General features: G+C 51.0%; 1 protein-coding gene across 5 annotated transcripts in view; it reads left to right on the top strand.

Moving 5' to 3' along the window:
- Positions 1-17,500, top strand: part of zfhx3b (zinc finger homeobox 3b) — a 131,966-nt gene that overhangs the window by 16,950 nt on the left and 97,516 nt on the right. Inside the window, exon 1 of one of the 5 annotated variants that reach the window (XM_081709216.1) lies at positions 125-1,144. The exons of 3 other annotated variants lie outside the window; for them this stretch is intronic. The gene's annotated coding sequence lies outside the window, so the exon portion shown is untranslated. Of the gene's footprint in view, positions 1-124; positions 1,145-3,726; positions 4,415-17,500 lie in introns of those variants that run through there. One more of the 5 variants, XM_081709224.1, reaches the window with a different exon arrangement.

Consider the following 17,500-nt stretch of genomic DNA (forward strand, 5'->3'; position numbering starts at 1 on the left):
CTGGTCAGGATGGCTCCTAACGACAAGGGGTGTGTGTGTGTGTGTGTGTGTGTGTGTGTGTGTGTGTGTGTGTGTGTGTGGCACACACACTATGTTATTAACGTCAGCTGCGTGGTCCCAAATCCCCCGGAGAATGACATTCATGGCATTTTAGTTTGGAATATTATTTTGGGCTTGGAAAGTTTCTCTCAGTAGAGGGAAACTTTACCTTAGAGCTTCATGTGAACATCTGTTTGGTTAGTAACTGGTTGCGTTACGTCACTTGATGTTAGACTGCTAGAGTAATCTGAGGTTGTGTGTGTGTGTGTGTGTGTGTGTGAGAGAGAGAGAGAGAGAGAGAGAGAGCGAGCAAGAGCGAGCCCAGGCCTCTATATGGTTTGTTCAGCCCTGCTACCTGACCTATGAGTCTGGATAGGCGGCACTGGTTTATTAATCTACAGTGCGGAGTGCACAGTAGGCAGTTTGAGTGACCTCATGAATGACCCAGTGAACCAGCCTGTGCTACGCAACTATACCTCCGCCACTCTGGAGGGCAGCAATGAGTCTTAAACCAGGCTTCTCTGTTTTTTTTCCCTTTGTGGCTAAATGGGGTCTGTGTTTGTAAATACTATTTTGACATGGCGGCAAGAAACAAAGTTGGCTAATTATAGCAGGTCTGAGAAATATGAGACCGCCATTGGACAGCAATCCCCATTAGAGAGCTCTCTCTCTGTGTGTGTGTGTGTGTGTGTGTGTGTGACTTCTGGTCTCAGTCACATCCACAAGGACAGAGACACAGACAAACAAAGAGAGAGAGAGACAGACAGACAGACAGAGAGAGAGAGACCTTTACAAGTACAGAGGAGAAAACCTCTCTGTAGCAGATCCAGGAATTATTTATCCAACGTTGACTATGGACAAGCGCAGGTAGCCAGTCTAAGTAGTCAGGCTAGCAGGGTAGTGTGTGTACACACACACACACACACACACACACACACAGTCACATGCTCAGAATGTCAAGGCCAGATTTGGTCTGCTCTCAGTCGTCATCCATGTGACAGTAGATTAGATGATGGCTGTTTTCTTTGGTTTGTTAGCAGTTGGAAAACGGCTTATTACAGCAGAAGCTGTCAGTGTGCCTGGGCCAGACTGTATCTTCCCTTAGGTATGTATAGCATATAGCTGTACACACACACACACACACACACACACACACACACACACGCACACACACGCCAGCCTGAGAGGTGATTCATACTCCTAGTATGAGAGGAAGTTTTGTTGCTGTAATTACATGCAGTCTTGACACATGTTTACGCGGCACTCTGGCGAAGCTGAACCAGCTCTGTGACAAAGTAGCACTTAAAATTCCTCCTAAAACATTTATCAACGGTCTATTTTTCTCTCCCTCTGTCTTTTTCCGGTCACTTACTGTCAGAAACGGTTGGTGAAAGAGCAAACAGTGCGTGTGTGTGTGAGTGTGAGTGTGTGTGTGTGTGTGTGTGTGTGTGTGTGTCTCTCTCTGTTGTCCTTGCTGTGTGGATCTGAAGCGTGTGGGAGACCAGGGATAGAAAATCCCCCCACCCCCCACGACACCACTGTTCACTTTATCTGCAGCTAATGCCTCTGACTTCTCGAAATGGCCGAGTGTAAGCGTGAGGTAGGAGCCCAACTGCCATGTGTGGCAGAGAGAGAGAGAGAGAGAGAGAGAGAGAGAGAGAGAGAGAGAGAGAGGGAGAGGGAGGGAAAGACAGAGGGTGAGTGAGTGTTGCAGTCTCGTGCTGAAATTGAGGTCAGCTGTCCGAAATGATCTCACGTTGGGGAATGAGCAAGTCAGCAGCCTTACAGCTGAAACGCCGTGACGACATTTTCTCCAGGCGGATTAGCCCTCCTTCCTTCACCCTGACTGGGAATAGCACGGCAGGGAAGGATGATCGGGATACTGGGAATAGTACAGCAAGGAAGGGGGATCGGGATACTGGTCATTACATGAAACACAGCAGCCAGGGAGGGGAGACTGATGAGGCTAGTGTATTCATCTGTGTGAATCTCTACATGCATCTGCAGGCAGTGCACACACACACACACACACACACACACACAGTTATAGGGTTATATGGCAAAATGGCTCTGTGGAGAAAAGGACTTCCTTATATGTGAGATATAGATTTCATGAAATGTCCTGAATGCTGTCTGTTTCTCATATATAGACACTCTACTTGTACTGACCTTTCCCTCTCTCTCTCTCTCTCACACACACACACACACACACACACACACACACACACACACACAGACAACACACAGACAACACACACAGTTTCATACCCCAAAGTTCCAAACAAACATCAGAAAGTCTTAAAATAGCCACTGTGCAGTTTCCTGGATGTCACGGTGGTGCTAGTCTGCATCGGAACAATCACTCCCACTGTTTCCCAGACAGCCAGGCCGACGCACGCAGCCTAGGAACTAGGAATCTGGTGCGGCGGCCGGAGCGGAATCCTCTCCGACAGTTCCACTGGGAATGCTAGCAAGCGTAAACAGATAATGGCACTCATACAGAATAGGGAAGTGGAAGACCTCACATGCATACAGGGGTTTGGTGTGTGTGTGTGTGCGCATTAGCATTGTGTGCTTACATTTGAATATTCTTAGCTTGGACCTGAATCCGGTTACCTTTACCCTTGGGCTGCTAAGTATCTGTTAGTCTTTCAGACGGTAAATTAGAACTGATTCCTTGCCTGCACACACACCCATGCACACACATACACAAGCCAGCACGCTGTAGGCTGTGTTAACAGGTGCAGTTCTCTGTCCTGGTAGGGGACTGTGGTTGGTAACCAGCTCTGGGGGTATTGACTCTGCACTTATGACCAAAACTTCCCATCATCTTATTTTCACCCAAAAAATCCCCCAGGCACACACACACACGCACGCACACACACACACACACACACACACACACACACACACACACACACACACACACACACACACACACACACGCGTTTATGGCTGCTGGGTACTTGATCAATTGATAGCAAGGAATCCTTTGGTAAATAGAGTTTTAGACACATTGCCAATAGACCTGGGATATTGATTGGAATGTAAATTAAAAACTTAATCAGGTCTCTGAGATAAGATTTATCTCCGCCCAGAGCAAATTGCAGGCCGGGCACAGAGACAGGTGAGGCAGGCCAACAACGAGGGAGTTACCTGATCACGCTGTGCCCATCCGGTTGGCAGTTCCACCTGGAATGGATCTCCCTGACACACACGCACACACGCGCGCTCTCTCTCTTACTCCCAGACCCTAGAGTGTGCTAAGGGTGTTTGAGATAGTGGATCACATTGTCAGACAGTTGGGAAATACAGATTGGTTTAAAAGAGATTGATTGTATTGTTTTTTTTATTTTTTCTGCATTAAGCCATTTTGCAATCTTCACCCCTTCAACTAAATTTTCATACACACCGAGTGCTTGCTCTGCGCCGCTGATGAAATATGTAAATCGTTAAACTTTTGCCTCCTTTCTTAAGTATAAATCCCCTAGCTGCTTATTTTCACAATAGAAATGTCATCTGCGCACACTATCATGTCCATGCAAACAGCGCTCCGTGTTGTTGCGTATCAAGACAATCCCTTTGAATTGCACATTGATTAGATTATAGATTTTTTACCTTAATTGCTGTGGGGAAATTTTTCCCTATCCCAACCCGTCTTCATTATTGATATGGGGAAATCTGTAATGCAGCGGGAGAACACGGAATATCAGGATGTGTGAGAGGTCCAGCCCAGCTGTGGTTGGCCGGGGCAACTGGGCTTGGGGTCGGAGTGATGGGGGTCGCCCCGGTGCAATTTGGAGAGGGGCTGCCCCAGCACTCTCTGATCTCTCCCCTTAGCTGTAATTAAAACCAACATTTAGTCTGTGATTAGAGGATGAGTAAGGCTTCTCTGTGGGATTATGCTGTTCTCATTATATCTCTCTTTTTTTCTCATCCACATATGCAGGAGAGAGAGAGGGAGAGAGAGGGTGATTTTGGAGGGCTGGCACTCGCTCCCCCATAGTTAATCTGCAAGTGAGAGACCCAGGACGACTCTCCACGCGAAAGCCGTCACCTGAGGTCCACCTGCCAGGGACTCTGGGAGTAGCCTAGCCCTGCGCTAACAGGGGGGTCACACCAGGATCCGTCCTTCCAATCGTGGTGGAGAGTGTAATAGACTCTTTGTCAGATAAGCTGTGGAAAAGAGTCGTTTGGTTGGTAAATGTACGGGGGCTTCTGGCCCGATAACCCCCCCCCCCCCCCCAATACCCCACAGCTAAAATCAATAAGCAGGATAACGCAACTGCTGGTCGTCCAGTCGACTTTATCTCGTGAGGCCTGGAGTCACACACAAGAGTGGCTGTGGATAGGGGGCACTGCTCCTGACCAACCGGTACTGTATCTCCGCTCGCTAATTATCTCGTCGCTCAGATCAGGCGGATGGTGGCTTTGTTTTTTTTATATAATTTTTTTTTTTAATAGTTGTTCACCAGATATTTTTTTTCATTTGTTTCCCTCGAGGCCATTGGCAGGGTGCCAGTCTACAAGAGTGCCTGGCATAGATCAGCATGCAGACATCAGTCTGGCTGGAACAAGCTGGGTGCAACTCCCTGGGGTGGAGGATCGGGAGGGTGTGTGTGTGTGTGTGTGTGTGTTTCTCTGTCGGCGTGTGCATGTCTGTGCACTCAGGTCAGGTGTGTAAATCAAAAGTAAGACACGTCTCTGTCAGCGTTTCAACCAAGCTCTGTAGCCGTGTGTTTGTGTGTGTGTGTGTGTGTGTGTGTGTGTGTGTACGTGTCATGCACTTCTGTGAGCCCATTCCATGCTCTGTCTTGGTTCATGCGACCTTGACCCCTAGTATTCTATAGGAGCTGGTGTTTAAAAGGCACGGTTTACATTAAGGACACTAATCAGCTCTAATCCGTGTGTGTGTGAGAGAGCTATAGGTTTTGTGTCCCAGACCTTGTGTAGAAGTGTCTTCACATGCGTGGGGGGATGGTGGAATGAGACACTATGTGGCTTTCCTTTGTGGGCCTTTGAAATATAGCTTTGAGTGCTAGCCCAACCTGGGGGGGGGGGTTGTGTGTGTGTGTGTGTGTGTGTGACATCCTCACCCACAGCGCAGTGTATTAAAAGGCAGTGGAGCCCCAGATCCCAGTACATCACGGACAGAGAGCCCATGATAAGGTCTGCCTGTCTGCTTCTAGATCAATGGAGGTTACTGACATCATATCGCAGTGAAAAGCAGAGCCTTACCCCTGGCTGTATATTAGTCTGCCATCAAAAAGGCAAGGAGCAGAGGATGTCTCTCTCTCTCTCTCTCTCTCTCTCTCTCTCTCTGGTGTGCATGTGTGATCTCCGTTCATCTCTGGGGAAGGTCTGGGTCACTGGCACTGACGTTCTCCTCAGATGCCCTACTGAGAGGGGACAGCCACCGGAATGATTGCTCCTGACTCCTCCCCTCTCCTCTTGGCTCCTCCCTTCTCCTCTAGACTCCTCCCCTGTCTTCCTCACTCCTCCCCTCTCCACTCAGCTCCTATTATCTCCTCGCTCTCCTATCAAGCCAAGACTGACTTGTGTTTCATCTCGGAGAGCTAGCGTTATTTGCAAGGCCTTTAATAGGCTATTGAATGGTTTCGTTTTTTTTTTTTTAATGGAGTATTTTGATCATGGTTGAGGATATTGAGCGAAGGTTTGTGCTCTGTGATTTCCTATGGTGTAATCTCAGAGTACTTGAATCACTGTGGAATGATGTCTGTGCTGAGCAACAGTGAAAGTCAAAGCGTGTATGAGGAATGTCCATCGTCTGTGAAACATTAACGACCTCAACCTCTGTTCTGACCTTTTAAAGCCTTCGGCCCGCTCTCTCTCTCTCTCTCTCTCTCTCTCTCTCCCTCTATCCCTCCACCCCCCCCCCCATCTCATCATTAACATAAAGGTACCCTGTTATTCTGCTCCAGGGCCACCACTTACAGTAGATTGTGTGTGTGTGTTTTTGCGTGTGTGGGAGCGCATGCCCCAGTACTCTCAGGTATCGTATGTGTTCCATTTATCAGCTGCCTGGCACAGTGTGGAGGGTTTCCCCCAATGGGCAAGTGGGTAACTGCTCTGTCAATAGCAGCTTGTCAAATGTGGGGGAATAGGGGGGGAAAAGCCCCTCACACCTCACACTGGAACCACTTATTGAACAGCCAATAGCTGTTTACCTCCTCACAAGAGTCGGAAGAGAAGGGCAGTCAGTCTCTCTCTCTCCGTCTCTCTCTGCCTTTCTCTCTAATGAGCCTGGTTCTAACTAAATTTGTGTGGCATATCTAAATCAAAACAGGGTTTGTTGTTGTAGGTTCTAACCAGGTCACTGTATGGATCTGTGGAGTTTTTGTACAGTCTCTAGTAAGCGTAGGTAAGAAGCTGACTGTGATAAAAGATGCCTGTGCAATTTGACTGCTGCACTACTGTACTGCGTCTGTAATAACGCAAGGTTTTGTGCTGAGCTCTACAGTGACTGTGTAGACTCTGTGTGTGTGTGTGTGTGGGAGAGCTTTCAGTACAGTGCTCGTTTCCCTCACACTCCTCATGCACGCTATCGGGCCCCCAGCATGGAGTTGACCTCCACACACCACGCGAGTCCTGCCTGGGTTGCTTCCCTTACGGTGGTCTCGTCCAGCCCCTCCCCAAGCCCCGCCTCCAGAGCCCTGGGCCCCTCCCCCTGGCCTTGTGTCACACCCCTCAGTGAATGCCTGTTTTGATTGGTATTTCATTTAAGATGATCTGCTTTGATTCAACAAACAAAAGAAGCTTTCTCTGTGATGTTTTTTCTTCCTTCCTCTGCTTTCCGTCTTTTGTTTTCTTTAAACTCTGTCAGCACACTCGCTGTCGCACTCTCTCTCTCTCTCTCTCTCTCTCTCTCTCTCTCTCTCTCTCTCTCTCTTTTCTGTGGAGTGAGTATACTTTGGAGTTCTGTGGCGTGTGTTGGTGACCTGTTGGGACGTGTCTCCTGTATCTGAATCACAGAGAGAGATTAACCCATAGTGGCTTATTTTCTAGGCATGTGTGTCTCTCTCACACACACACACACACACACACACACACACACACACACACACACACACACACACACACACACACACACACACACATACACATACACATACACATATATACACACACACAGGGGCTCTGTACAATAAAGGAGAGTTATGAACACATACACACACACACACACACACACACACCCATACTTCCTTCCTACTGCCAAACTAGAAATGTTTTGTGTGTTTACTAAGCTGAAACTGGATGTTAATTCCATGTTTAACAAAAAAACAACAGAAGATGTCCCAGAGTCGCTGTAGAGCAGCACCCTTAGACCTCCTGCTGCTGGACGACAGCTGTCCAAACAGCACACCAGCGGAAAACTGGACTAGGAAAACACATTATAGAAACGTTTGACAGCAGTTGCTCTGTAATCTTGTACCGCTTTCCCGAGCAGAGGGACAGGCCTGGGGTACCAGCCAGGCCGGGGATGTGGTGCGTCGTTCTCAGGGGTTTGCTTATGGGTGGGCGAGAAGACGGTCCGTCTCCCCCTGACCGTACAAAGGCCTGTCCCTCTGCCTCTCCGCTCCCGCTGTTCCTGGCTATCCAGCTGGGCACCCTGATTGGGCGCAAGGGATGAGTGATGTGGTCCTCTGCCAACCAGCTGCCAGTGTTTTAGGGCTGCCCCCTTGTCCTGAAATATGATGCACTCTCGCCCTGCTCCTCAACATCCCCAATGCCTTCCCATGTCTGTGTCTCCCTGCGGGCTGTGTGTGTGTGTGTAAATAGAGAGGAGAGAGTGACGTAAGGGGGTTTCCAGCGTAAGGGAGCAGGGGCCAGAGAAAGGCTTGCCATAGGCCTGACGGCGGGTGGCATCTCTGTCTTCATTCCCACATAGTCTAAATGCATCTGGGATGTCAAACACCTCCATCCTGCTACCATGTGTCCACAGGGACCGCCCAGAACTTTTGAAATGTCTGTCCTCTCGTGTCTCGGAGGGGATCGTCCGTCAGACTAAGACAGTTGACTTCTCCCATACTTCAGCGAAACAGCAGAGACAGTTGTGTAGTGTGTGTTTGCGTTTCCTGAACTTTGTCTTGTTGTACTTACTCATTCGTTTCCGGTTCAGTTTCTACTGCTGTGCCAGTTTATCCCGAACACAGCCGTGTGGTCTGGGCTGTTCTCCCTTACTCTGTAGCAGGCCAGAGGATCTTCAGTCTGTTGTCTTCCTTTGTCCCGGCCATATCGTCGAGAGTCTGACGGTCTTCGTGGAGGTCTTCCGAATGCGGCGTGACTCTTCCAAACTTTCACGTTTGCTTTCCCGCACTGCGGCGTAAGGCAACGTGTGTTAGCCTGGTGGCGCTGTCTCTTTAATGACGATGAGCTGTGAGACGTAGCAGATCGGAAGGGTCTTAAGATGAGTGCAGTGTGGTTTTGAATCCTCTCAGCAGAGGGAGAGTCTGCAAATCAGTGCAGTCTTACTGAGTCAAGAGAGAAGGAGGGGAGGTGTTTAATTCTGCGTGTGTGTGTGTGTGTGTGTGTGTGTGTGTGTGTGTGTGTGTGTGTGTGCACGCGCGCACATTCTCTGGCTGTCGTCTCACTGAGAGTGTTGGTGACTAGTTCAGGCGTGGTTACCGTCGGCAGCAGACTCCAGAGCCTGGGGCAGTAAAGAGAGGAGCAGGCCTGACGCCAGAGAGAACGCCACGGCCTTTTAACCTCTCCTTCTGTTAATCCCTTATGCTGGATACACACACCTCCTCCCTGCTCTCCTCTCTCTCTCTCTGTGTATATTTCTTCCTTTGTGTTTCTTTCTCTCTCGTGCACATTCCTTTTAAGTTAGCTTGACCTTTTAAACAAGGCCTTGAACACCTCAACTTTTACCCACTTCAAACAAATTGTAGCCTAAGGAGGAGAGAGGAGGAAATAATGCATCAATTAAAACAGATTAAAAAGACCCATGACAATGTGCTGAGAGAGAGAGAGAAAAAGGGAGGGAGGGAGAGAAACACAGAAAGAGAGAAACATTGACCCACACTCTTAGTCAGCTCCCACGTCCCACGTCCAGTTCTTCCCGCAGATACGGTTTATGTCTAGTAGTGGCCCTGTCTGTTCGTCGTATTTTTTAACAGTTTCCCAAGTTTCCCAAATTCTTGGCATCATATTATGCTCAGTTCAGTTGTGAGTTTGGATCGCGCTAGCGTTGCCTGTCTTGTTTCAGGCTAGCCAAGGCAATATTTGTGTCTTCAGGCAAACGGATGGACGTGTCCCATTTACTGGTGTTTTGTCACAAGATTCCATAAGTGGAAAAAGTTAGGAAGGTCCCAGCAACACAAAGTCATCTGGACACTCACTTTTGATTCATTAGTGAGTTGTGTTCCCAATGCAGATGTCCCTGGCTGCTTTTGAAACAAAACCTCTTCATTTCTCAACCACGCTTTCCGAACACAGCCCGGCGGATGAGCCGGGCGAGTCCGTTAAGATGGAGCTAGCCGTGGCCTAGCCCTGCTCTGCAGCCCCTGTGGAGCCGACCTGTGCAGCTCCTCCTTTTTTCGTCTGGTGGGGTCCAGTCCCCAGGTCACGAGCCTCTCGGACAGGAACCCTGAGTTGGGAAGAGCATTCTGGAGCAGTGGGTTTACTGAAGTTGGGTTTATGCCACTTTTAAATGGGCTGATCCACTTTTAAACGGGCTGATCTGTGTGTACACACACACACACACACACACACACACACACACACACACACACACACACACACACACATACATACATACATATTTATATACATGATTTGATCCCAAATACAGAAAATATATCGGCACAGGACTAATTTTCTGAACGTGTACAACATTTCTATACAGATCACTAGTTCCTGGTGTACACATGCTATGCGCATGCATGCGTTCACACATCCATGCGCACACACACGCGCGCGCACACTCACACACACACACACACACACACATACACACCGAGAGACTACAAATAATAAATTACAGGACAATTCAAGGAGCATCATGGGACCACACAGTCTTAATAAATTCATTTTGGGCTGAATTAAAATGAAACACACACCACAGTGGAGGTGTGCAACGTACACGCTGAATCAGGCGAGTTAGGGAGCTAGACCGGGATGTTCTAATTCCAGGGCCCTTGGGAACAGTGCCCTCCTTTGTAGTTTGGACAAAGACCTGTGGGGGCAATTATTGCTTTCCGTTAAGAGATGGGAAAGTAGCTATTTTCTTTCTTGAAATCCAGCAGATGCAGGAGACATCCAAACCTGAGGAAGAGGGAGCAGAGTTAAAGGGGTCACTGTGGGTCACTGTTCACTCTGCTCTGGTTCCTACTGATATGTGTCGCCTTATTCCCACATGCGAGTCCATACTCTTCCTCCCAGCTTGGCATCGTGCGTTTTAAGTACCGTAACATGCGTGTGTGTGATTATTAGCCTGCCCGTGTGTGTGCGTGCGTGCATGTGTTCTTTGTTTCTCTCTGGCTACAGCAGTAATTAGGGGCCATAGGGGTTGTTTGCTAGTCTTTTCTCCGGCTGCCGGGGCTAAGCTGTCATTATGAGAACGCGCGTCCCCCCGCCCTCCGTACCTCGCTGGCGCTTTTGTGTGGGGAGCTGTGCTTTAATTACAGGTCTGACAGTGATGTCAGCGCAATGGCGTCTGCCGCCATTTGCCCGGTTCCTCCCTGATATACATACACACACACACACACACACACACACACCTGTGTCTGGCCTTCACACCCACCTGAGTCTTTCTCTTTCTTTGACCCCCCCCCCTCAGTGAGGACTCGAGAGTTTTTCGGTCATTTGCGTCTCGTCAGTTTCCTCTGCTGCAGATAAGGAGCCCTGACAAGAAGGAACTTGTGCCACAGAGAGACAGAGGAGCAGAAAACACGCACGCGCCCACACACACACACACACACACACACACACACACACACACACATGTGCATATACCCAGTCCATCTTAGCGGGTTAGCATGGCCATGGCTAGCTTGGTGTAAGTTTGGGGGGGGTTGGAGGGCAGGACGGGCCTGGAGGATGGGGGGCTGCATTCCAGAGCAAACGGGCCAAGTGGAGAATTCCACACGGAGCACCTGGGAGCATAAAGGCGGGACCTCGGACCCTCGGAGCAGTGTTGGGATGGACCACCTGACCCAGGAACCTGCCAGGGCTTGGACGTACCTCCTGTCCCTGGAGCTCTGACCCAGTGATCCGATAACCCTGCTGAGACGAGACAGAATGAGAGAAAGAAAGAAAGAAAGAAAAACAATAAAAAAAAAGAAAAATGCCTAATGAGGAAAGTGTGTGTGGACAGTGACAGAGGGGAGATTGGTGGGTAATGTTATCTTGTTCACAGTTACAAGAATCCAGCTCGGAGAGGACCACGAGGTTTTATGTTTCTAATATGTATATAAAGTTTCACTGGCACAAAGGAGCTTTTGTGTAGTGCAGAATGAATGTCCGCCCCCTCCCTATGTTAAAAACACCGGCATTCATGTGTGAGGCGGGCCGAGAGGAGAGACTCAGGTTTCTGCTATCTTTGTGTGTCGTGTCGTCACCGAGTCCGAGCCAGCTAAAATGTGCTTCTTCCTCGCCAGGGACAGTGTTTTGCCATCACGCTTCCAGGGTCGGATTAGCCATAGAATCCTGGAAACAGCAGAGTCCTGACACACACACACACACACACACACACACACACACACAAAAGAAATGCCGGAATGACAGGTAACCCAAGTCGTGTTAGAGACAGACGGAGAGAAGGGGAGAGCGAGAGAGAGGGGCAGACGATAATTACAGAGCTTTTTGTTTTCAGGGCCACTTTTAGCTGGCTACTTAAGTGCCTGATCCCAAATCTCTGCCTTGTAATTACAGTAGTGGGCCCCATTAGGGCAGAGGCCTTTGGGGGGATTATGCTCCCTGTGTGTGCATGTGTGTGCGTGTGCGCACGAGACGCTAGCGCTGCTCCATCTGCATTTCTGATTGGCTGTGGCAGTCTGGGTCCTCAGCCGATTGGCTGAGTCAAGGCCACGGTTTGTCATCACATGCTGCTCACTTCCTGGTTTCAGCTCAGGCTGCTGCAAGTGTGTGTCACTGTGTGAGTCTTTCAGCACCCACAGGCGAGCAGTGCAACCTAATCTACATTCTCTCTCTCTCTCTCTCTCTCTCTCTCTCTCTCTCTCTCTCTCCCTCTCTCTCTCCCTCTCTCTCTCTCTCTCCCTCTCTCTCTCTCTCCCTCTCTCTCTCTCTCCCTCTCCCTCTCCCTCTCCCCCTCCCTCTCTCTCTCTCTCTCTCTCTCTCTCTCTCTCTCTCTCTCTCTCTCTTCTTCCTCCCCCTTCACTGTCTTTATCAGGCCACTGTCCTCTCTCCCCCGTGTGTGTGTGTGTGTGTGTGTGTGTGTGTGTGTGTCTGTGAATGATGGAAGGTTTGTGACTGTTATGTCTGGGCTAGTCTGGGTGGTGTTTGGTCAGAGTGGCGTGTGTCACATCGAGCCCGTGGTGTCTCCTTGCCCTGGCACGCAGCCAGCTCAGAGGAGCACCACTGGGTCCTGAGTGCCACCAGTCCCGCGGAGCCATGCCAGGTGAGGGTGACCGTGCCCTTTAGCCGTGCACCGTGCCCTGTTCCGCTGGCTTATTGACCAACTGGTCCCAGGTACCAGGAGAGTCGACAGGATTCTGAAGAAGACCGAGATTGACCAGAGCAGTCTTTTGAGCCACAGGCAGGTGTGTGTGTGTGTGTGTGTGTGTGTGTGTGTGTGTGTGTGTGTGTGTGTGTGTGTGTGCGTTTATCACAAGGCCAACCTGAGAGTGCTAGAGAGAGAGAGAGAGACATAGGGAGTGAGAGAGAAAGAGAGAGAGAGCGAGAGAGAGAGAGAGACCTTACCATGTAAGCTGTTACCACTGCTAATAGATTCTTAAGCACTTGGCTTTAGTGCATGTTAAACCAGGATTACCCAATCAATTATGGCCAGTACCAACTGGGCTTTACTTAAAACATTTTTCTTGTGGCCAGACAGGCTAGAAGCAGGGCTGATGTAGGCAGGACAGGACGGTCAGAGCGCCCCTCCAAGCACAGGGTCAGCCCTGGAGCATCATGGGAGTGAGGTCAGCTGAGCGACAGAGAGGGCACGCTCCCTATTGGGCATCCATGGCCTGGCGTCTGTTCCCTGCGAGTGTCAGTTCGGCGCATGCAAGGCCGCGTACGCGTCGCGACGGCGTTTTCGCTCTGTTTTCTGTCTCCTGTTCCCCGCGGAGATGCTGTATTCATCCTGATAGGATCCCTTTATTGAAATGAGACGCAAAGCAAATCTGGTCAGTGGTGTTGTGACAGTGTCACTGCGCGAGGCAGACGCGGAGGGAACACGTTACCAGTGGGTCACGTCAGGCCGCATGGGCACGCCCGACACTTTCGGTGGAAAGAGAATAACAACACCTGGAGGCTGCCAGTTCCTCTATTTGTGTGTGTGTGTGTGTGTGTGTGTGTGTGTTCGTGTGCTTGGAGATGGTTCTGGCTGTGACCTTCCTGGAACCTGATCCTGTGTGTGTGTGTGTGTGTGTGTGTGTGTACAGAGCCGGCCTAACACTGTGTCTGTTTATTTTTTTTATCTCAATTAGTAGCCGGAGTCCTGCTGCACAATGTGGAGCAAGTGTAGACACATACTTGCCAAACCAGCTCTGTGTGTGTACGTGCATGTGTTTGCATGTTCAGGTTTGTGTATGTGTGTTTAATTGAACTCACCTCTCAGTGAACCATCACATACTCATGTTGTAACCACGTGGTCGTTAGAGCAGCCCCTCCCCCCCACTCCTCCTCTCCCCTGTAGATCTTTGATCGTCTGGCCGTCCTGACCGCCCGCGAGCCGTGCTCATGCCGTATTGGACTCGGTTTTGCGACCGAAGGTTCCTCCCTTTGAGACGGCGCGTAGCGCCTTTGTGCCATCTTTGGGCCAGCCCCCGACAGAACCGCGGCGGACGTCTCCTACCCTCTTGCCCCTCACGCTCCTCCCTCTTGCCCCAGTCCTTTCTTGCTTGTTTTCATTTGATGAGTGAGTGGTGACTATGAGCCATCTCAGCTCCCTCTCTCACCGGGTCCGGGGTAGTTGTAAGCAGGCGTGGTCTAATCAGATCTAATACGCCTGCGTTCTTGACGGTGGCGCTGCTGAGAGACCCTGGGCCCTAGAAGCAGAGTCCGCAGAAACGCCTGGTGTTTTCTTACTCGGTCTGGCCCCAGAGCTGTGCTCCTCCTGACAGTGCACACTCTCTCTGTCTGCCACACATCCTAACGACAGCCACGGCTAATCCCATCAGCGGCTCTCCCTTCCTGTGGTCCGGAGAGCTCCGCTTCTCCCGGGCAGGTAGCACTGGTATTGCCGCTTTGGTTTTGGCGCCTGACCTTTTCTTTGGCTGTAGTCTCGTAAGGAAAGATGAATGGAGTCATGGGACGCGTGCGTCAGATCTGTTTCCATCCAATGAATATGGAAATGATGTCTGCACTTTTGTCGTCGTCGTCGTCTGATTTCTACGACCTGGAGGGCCAGAAAAGCCCAGGGACTTGTGGGACAAAAGAAAAGGAAAGAAAAACAGTGGCTGTGTTTGTTCCCATTTTTGAAATGAATCTACTTAATTAAGAAGCAATGAGAAGTCCACAGATAGCATTCCATAATTAGCTGCAGCTCAGACTGCAGTAACCAGATCTACTGTCTTAATGGCAACACAAGGCCCTGTGAAAAGCGTCATTGTTCTCTGGATAATTGTGCTTTTAGTTAACGCTGGGCAGAGGGGTAGACGCGTCTTGTTAGCGGAGCTTGGGCGGGGCTGACGACAGCTGAGGGTGGAGATCGGGGGGCGGGGACCAGTGGGGCCGGCGTATGGGGTGGGTTAAGGCGGAGGGGGGCGGGCTCCGCTGGCCCTATGCCCACTTGTGCCCTCTGCCGAAATCCCCGTGGCATGCGGAGGAATTATCTTTCCCCCGGGTGAGGGGGTGGGTGGGTGGGTGGGGGGGGCGGTTTTGTGGGGGGCAGGGGTGTTAATTATATGCCCCAGAATGCTAATGAATGAAGAGGGATCAATAAAAGGAGGCAGATGTATGCAAACAGTCTGTTTGATTATGCTGTTTAATGTTCCTGCTGGTGGAGACCAGAGCTCAGAGGAGGTTTCTCCACTCGCCACACTTCATTACAGTGGCAGTCTGGGAGCTTTAGCGCCGGCTCTGTAGGCCTTTTTTTAATCTCCAGCTCCTCTAGTGCCAAATTGACATTCTAACTTTTTTTTTGCTGCATGACTGTACCGTTAAGGTTTATTCGGCATGTATGTAAAGACTGAGATCTCAGCCGAGGCTGTAGTGTCTAGTTGGTAGTTTGGAGAAGGTTACTTTGTGATGCTGGGGAGGGTTGTGTGTTGGCGTGTGGGGGGTGTTAGGGTGCGTCAGACAGGATCACCTGCTTGGAGATCTGCCCGGTCCTGAGCCTGCTATTGTGTTAGAAACCCTATACCTGCCTTTAGGGAGTGAGGGAGACCGGCCAAGAACGAAGCACGGAGAGGACGCCGTCTGTCTCCGCCGATGGGAACCGCGGAGCGACAGAGGGGAAGAGAGACATAAGGACCGTCGGGAAGCGCGATGGTGATATCCTCTGTCCACAGCTAGGCTTCTATAGATGTGTCTGGATCAGCACATGTACCCGCGGCAACCAGAATTCTACACGGCGTTCTGAGCTGAAACGATAAAGCCCAGGTCTGCACTTCCTGTAGAAGGACGCGGCTGGTGTCGGGTGTCGAGTGTCGGGTGACTGGGCATTACAGATTTGGAGTGCTGCTGTTCTCTGTGTGTCCTCTATCTGGGGCACTCATAAAAGATGCCTGCAAATCAGCAGTTAGAGGTGCCACCTACCCCCCCCCCCCACCCCACCCCAATCCAGTCATCTCCAGGCATCCTGGGAAGTGCCATCCCGCGCTGTGGCTCCGTGCCCGATGTTGGCTCGGCTCCCACGTTTGCCAGACTGAAATTGTCCGCCGGCGAGCCGCGTTATTGCGCTGAAAGCAGATACGCGGTGCTCGTCCGGGCCGGCCGACGCGCTTTCCGCAAGGCCCGGCACGTTTTCTCCGCCGCCCCAGACTGCGGTGGCCCTGGGGAGATACGGTTACAGCCCGCGCGGCAACCCCAGGGGACGCAGCGGAAAATGACACCCCGGTCCACCTTCACGAGGCAGGACTTTCCAAGGAGAGGCCAGAGAACAGGTGGTGACCCCGTGCCTCCTGGAGAACGTTACAGACCAGGGTCCGGCGCACGGATTGATTGCCGTATTGTATTGCCGTGAGCCTCCGTGGCTCGAGATCTCTGCCTGACCCAGAGCAGGTCGCAGTGACACAGATGCCCTCGCCTTGTTGGAAGAGTTATGTGGCTTTGACCTGCTCTTTGATGAGGGCAGATTCGACCCGGTGACCCATGGGCTGTCCTGGCTCCCCTCTCCATCACCTACCCTCTGTCCCGGGCTGTAATTTAGGAGCTGCCGGGCCAGCTCAGAGCCTCGCGTCAGGGGGAGGGCGAGGGCGCAGGTTCTGGCCCTGGCCCTGACTCTGGACTCCACCCCTCGAGAGGTCATCATGTCAGATGGAAGAGGGCGAGGGGGAGGAGTTGGAATATTAACTAATCTGCCCCAAATCACAACTATGGGGCTTCTGGAGGAATGGATTTGTAATATCGGTTACCCAGCCATGTGTTAAAATGCAGTTCGTTGTGGTGTGTGACGTTGCGGGTTGCAAGCGTGAGGGCCAGAATCAAACACCAAGAAGCCCTGCCCTAGACACGCCCCCTTTTCTCTCACTCTCTCTTTGACTCTCGGCGGAGGCAGACGTGGCTCCGCCCCTTCGGGCTTGACTGGCATGCACGCATGCTGGATCCCTCCTGCTCCGCACGCGCTCGGCTGTCACTCCGTCGTCCTGATCAAAGCACACACTGCACAAGAAGTGCAAACACAAGCACATCCCTCTGTCTCTCTCTCTCTCTCTCTCCCACCTATATTATCCACAGTATTACCTTTGTTTTATTTGCTCACGTCTTTAACGATGTCTTCAGACATCAACGCTCCTGATGGAAGGGTGGGATGTTTGAAAGCTCTGGCGTGAGCAGCTGTGGGGGAGAGTGAAGCAGTTCTGCAGTACTGCAACCCCACACACAGATCCACGCAGGAAAGCGTCGCACAAGTCCAATTTTGCCTCACGCTGTGCGCCAATCAGGACGGCCCTGTCATGGCAAGGGCGATGGTGGTGTGGAGTGATGTTTTGATGATGGGTGTTTTTCCGCCCCTGGTGATGTCCTCCGGGCCCTCGGAGACTCGGGCCAGAGTCTTCATCTGCCTCTGACTGCACTCACACTCATCTGCCCAACACACCATGCCACAGCTTAGGAAATCACTCATATTAGTCACAGGTCCGATCACTGGGAC

Source organism: Electrophorus electricus, chromosome 3, assembly GCF_041902795.1.
Source record: "Electrophorus electricus isolate QZ-2024a chromosome 3, ASM4190279v1, whole genome shotgun sequence".
NCBI lineage: Eukaryota > Metazoa > Chordata > Actinopteri > Gymnotiformes > Gymnotidae > Electrophorus > Electrophorus electricus.